Consider the following 5,222-nt stretch of genomic DNA (forward strand, 5'->3'; position numbering starts at 1 on the left):
TGGGGATTCGAACCTGCCACCTTAGGTGTATGTGGCTGGCGCCTTAGCCGCTTGAGCCACAGGCACCGAGCCTTATTTTCTGATTACATTTGGTATCCTGTGTCAGGAGGGTGGCAAGGTACTGTAGCATCACTTATAGATTACGCTGACAGCAGCATCATACCCAGAGAAGTCCACTCCTCACAGATGTAGTCATTTCCCATACTCCACTTTTAGAAACAAATCTCCAAGTAACTGGCTGTGGAATATTCCCTTCCCTTCAAAACTAGCAAATACTCATTATTTAGAAAAAATCTTGCAATTGATAACCCAGTAGGCAATGATACATACTTCTCAAATATTCCAAGATTATATACTCTTTACAGCAATCCCATTAGAACTAGGCCTTAATCTGTGAAGAAGACTATTAGATTAAATAGGAACTATTTTTCTACAACCTTTGGCCAGAAATAAGTTAAAAATATTTTTAAAATCTGTGTTTTACAAACTATGTGGACTTTTTTTTTGAAACACTCTCACTATGTCCCCCTCAGTAGAGTGCCCTAGTGTCACAGCGATTCTCTTGCCTCAGCCTCCCAAGTAGCTGGGACCACAGGTGCCTGCCACAATGCTCAGCTATTTTTAGAGATGAGGTCTTGCTCTACCTCAGGCTGGTCTCAAACCTGTGATCTCAGGCAATCTATCCAGATACCGCACCCAGCCTTTTAATGAGTCATATTTAAATTTCAGGAGGATTGCCTGAGGTCAGGTGTTCAAGACCAGCCTGAACAAGAGCAAGACCCTGGCTGAGTGAGGTGGCTCATACCCGTAATCCCAGCACTCTGGGAGGCCAAGGTGGGTGGATTGCCTGAGCTCATATGTTCAAGACTAGCCTGAGGCAGAGCAAGACCTCGTCTCTAAAACAAGCCAGGTGTTGTGGCGGGCGCCTGTAGTCCTAGCTATGTGTGAGGCTGAGGCAAGAGAATTGCTTGAGCCCCAGAGTTAGAGGTTGCTGTGAGCTGTGATGCCATAGCATCCTACCAAGGGTGACAAAGTGAGACCATCTCTCTCTCTCTCTCTTTTTTTTTTTGCTGTTTTTGGCCAGGGCCAGGTTTGAACCCACCACCTCTGGTATACGGGGCCAGTGCCCTACTCCTTGAGCCACAGGTGCTGCCCAGGGACTGTCTTAAAAAAAAAAAAAAGGATGTTATGGAAAGATTAGCTGAAGCAGAGCGGTAATCCTGAAAATGTTACTTAGAAAAGATACCAGTCATCACTTGTGACCAAAAGTAATAAAAGATACTAGCAAGTTATGATTAGCAAACAAAGCCCATGTATTTTGAATATTTAAAAAAAAATTTTTTTTTTTTTGAGACAGAGTCTCACTATGTCGCCCTCGGTAGAGTGCCGTGTGTCACAGCTCACAGCAACCTCAAACTCTTGGGCTTAAGCAATTCTTGCTTCAGCCTCCCAAGTAGCTGGGTCCATAGGCACCCTCCACAATGCCCAGCTAATTTTTGGTTGTAGTTGTCATTGCTGCTTAGCTGGCCTGGGCTAGGTTCGAACCCCCACAAGCCTTGGTGTATGTGGCCAGCACCCTGTTCACAGGCACTGAGCCTGAATATTTAAATTTTTGTTCTGATTACAAATGTTTATTTAAGAAAGGTCAAACTAGAGGGACAAACAGCATAGAAAATGGGTGTCTCAGGCTGGGTGTGGTGGCTCATGCTTGTAATCCCAGCACTTGGAAGTCTGAGGTGGGTGGATGGCCTGAGCTCACAAGTTCAAGACCAGCCTGAGCAAAAGCAAGACCCCCCCTCCAGCACCCCCCCCAAAAAAATAGCCGGGCATCGTAGTGGGCACCTGTATTTCCAGCTACTTGGGAGGCAGAGGCAAGAGAATCGCTTAAGCCTAAGAGTTTGAGGTTGTGAGCTGTGATGCCATGGCACTCTACCGAGGGTGACAAAATGAGACTGTCTCCAAAAAGAAAAAAAAAATAAAGTAGGTGTTTCTAGTAACCACCTCTCCCCGCCACTGTCTCCAAAGACAAAGCCTAGGCACAGCTGAGTACCTGGCCCATTCTATGCTCAGAGAAACAACTGTGCACACTCTCCTAGTTTGTATGTAAGATGGGTAAGCAAAATTATTTGGTTCCATCAGATGGAACCACATCCACCCGGTGGGAGGACAGGAAAAAATGGGATGGATGGGACAATGCTGGTGTTGGGGGTGGCACGTTGTCATGTAGTAATCACAGGGAGGAAGTCTGACATTCACTCCATTCTCAGTGACTCCAGGTGGGCACCTGAAGGTCAGCCTTCTCCCTAGCTACTTTAGTGTTAGGAGTGGGGGGTGGGGCTGCTAAACAGCTCTTGCAGGTGGCAAGCATTAGCAGTGTTCTTCAGGAAGGAGTAGAGAGGGACATCAGATAGCAATTATTCAGAGCAAAGCCCTCTCCAAGGGAGTTAGGCCTAAGATCCAGACCACAGCTGTTTATTTCTCCTTTCTCTTCCCCTCTAGTTCGTTCATTCAGTGTCAACCATGCACTGGCCTTGCTATAACGGAGCTGCTCTTTCAGGGTGATGATGGACACTAAACAAGAGATGAAAAGCAGGGGACCTAACATCCAACTTATTTAGGAGTCTGAGACTTCTTAGCAGGAGTCAAATCTAGTGTGACTCCTCCCTGAACCTCTGGAATAGCAGTTGTAGTACAACCCATGGGCCAGATCCAACAGGCCATCTGTTTTATAAAGAAAGCTTTTCTAGAACCCAGCCACACTCTTTCATGTACGTGTTCTCTGTGGGTTCTTCTGGGCTCCCAGAATTGAATAGCTACTACAGAGACCATGTGGCCCACAAAGCCTAATATATTTACTCTCTGGCTCTTTACAGAAACAGCTTGCTAACTCCTGCTCTGAAATGAGTTAGCTACAAGTGAAGGCTCTTCTCTTTGGTTTGTTAATACATTATCTGTCCTATCCTATCTTATTCTGGGATAGAGTAAGGTGGGATCTTTTTCTGTTTTTCCACTCATTATACTTGTAGAACTTGAAATTTTATGAATTCTACTATGTTAACGAAGGCATCCATGATTATTAATCTTTCTTCAATGCCCCTCCCCAGAGCAGGGTCTTTGATGATTAATAAGGTTGGTATTCCTCATCACATCTACGTCAAGAGCTTCCCACACTGATCGCACTCCTGGGGGTTCCCCCTCCTCTCTGTGTGGACTCTGTGATGGGCCCTGAGATTCCAGTTCTGGCTGAAGGTTTTTCCCCTTTCTCTGGCTTGAGTATGAATACTCTGGTGGATAATGACTGGGACTGTTCCTGAAGGCCTTACCATACTCACCACCAAAAGAATTTTTCCCCATTGTGAATGCACCAATGACTAAGATTTGGGAGCCTTCCCTAAAGGCTCTGCCACACTTAGTACACTCACGGGCTTCCCTCCAGCATGACTTCTGCAGTGTACAGTACAGTATAGTATAGTATAACATAATAGTTAATATAAAACATAAAAATGCTCTTCCACATTTGCTGCATATGTATGGCTTTTTGGAGTATGAACTCTCATGAGGTGTGACCTGTCTCTGAAATCGTTCTGCAATCTTTACATCCGACACAGCTTTTCTCCAGTGTGGACTGCTTAATTAACAATAAAAGTGGCCTTCAGAGGGAGGGTTTCTCAGGGCTCCTTTCCTATGTGTGCTCTTTGATGAGAGGAAAGGGCCTCGCTGTCTTGGAAGGATCTTCCACACTGGCTACCTCCATGGAGCTTTTCTACCTATGAGTACAGTGATGAGTGATCCCTGGGGAAACCTCCAAATGTGCTGTGAACTAAAATAAAACCTTAAGGCTCCTCCAACCAGTGGTTGACTGACTGGACCACCTCTTGGCCAAGAAGATACCCTAAAACTGAATTGCCCGCCATGAGAAGTGAGGTCAGATGTGTCTCATCATGCTCCCCTCCCTTCTTAGAGATATCCTCGGTGACTCATTAACAGGTCTAAGGCTATGCAAGACAAATCTGCAGGTCCTCAATATACAAATTACTTGAGTCTGGGGATAAGTCACTTGTCTCTGATTATAATAAACTACCTTATCTTAAATCAAACATTTCCTTTCTTCTGCTGACAAAGTCCAACTTTTTCAGCCAATTGTCAGTTAAGGAAGCCCTAAACTCACCTATAAACTATAAGCCCCACCTCGAGATTCCCACCTTTTCAGGCCAAATCAATGTACGCCTTCCATGTATTGGTTTATGACTGTACCCATATTCCTGTCTCCCTGAAACATATGAAACCAAACTCTAACCCAACCATGATGAGCCCACTTACTCCAGGCTTCTTGGGGATGGCTCAGGGTCCTCAAATTTGGCTCAGAATAAACCTCTTTAAATTGTACAGAGAGGCTCAGCGCCTGTGGTCCCAGCTACTTGGGAGGCTGAGGCAGGAGACTCACTTGAGCCCAGGAGTTGGAGGTTGCTGGGAGCTGTGACGCCATAGCACTCTACCCAGGGGGACAGCTTGAGACTCTGTCTCAAAAATAAATAAATAAATAGTACAGAGATGGCTTCTTTTTTGTTGACACTGCAGTACTTAGCAGGCATCTTCCACATGCTGTCAGCTGGAATGATGGCTAAAGGTTTTGCCGAATTCCACACTCTTGGGCCTACAGTCACAGCATTATTCATCACATAGAGATGTTCCCAAGCTCACTGCAGGTGAGGGGTTTCTTTGTGGCAGCAGTGCTCAACACGTGCGAACCCTTGCCTGTTTCTCACACTTTCTACACACTTTATAGGCCCTACGCCAGTGGAAGTCCTCTGGGCTGCAGGTAAGGGTGAACATGAACCCCTCTATCTAGGGTGGATTTTCTGACAAGCAGTAAGGACTGACTTCCTAGGAGATCCCTTACTGTACTCACCATACTTGAAGGATCCTTTTCTTCTAAGATTTCTTCTGTTTTCTTGAGATTCATGAGATTCTAGAAAATTGGATCTCTGGAGTCCAGCCTTTGGCAATTCTCTCAACATTTTCCCCTGATACTTGGTGTCCTCAGAAACACACTGCTTTCAAGTTGATTCAGCCTTCTCAGTTCTGCTCTCACTCCTGGCAAATAAAAACATAATATGACCTTGTATCTGGAATCTCTCCTCTGCTGAGTCCTTGGTATCAGAAATTTGAAGAATGAATCCGCAGACCATTTGAGTAAGTAAAAGGACTTTTTTTTTTTTTTT

The sequence above is a fragment of the Otolemur garnettii genome, unplaced genomic scaffold (genome assembly GCF_000181295.1).
Source record: "Otolemur garnettii isolate 467f Iridium unplaced genomic scaffold, OtoGar3 scaffold00031, whole genome shotgun sequence".
NCBI classification, from domain to species: Eukaryota; Metazoa; Chordata; class Mammalia; order Primates; family Galagidae; genus Otolemur; species Otolemur garnettii.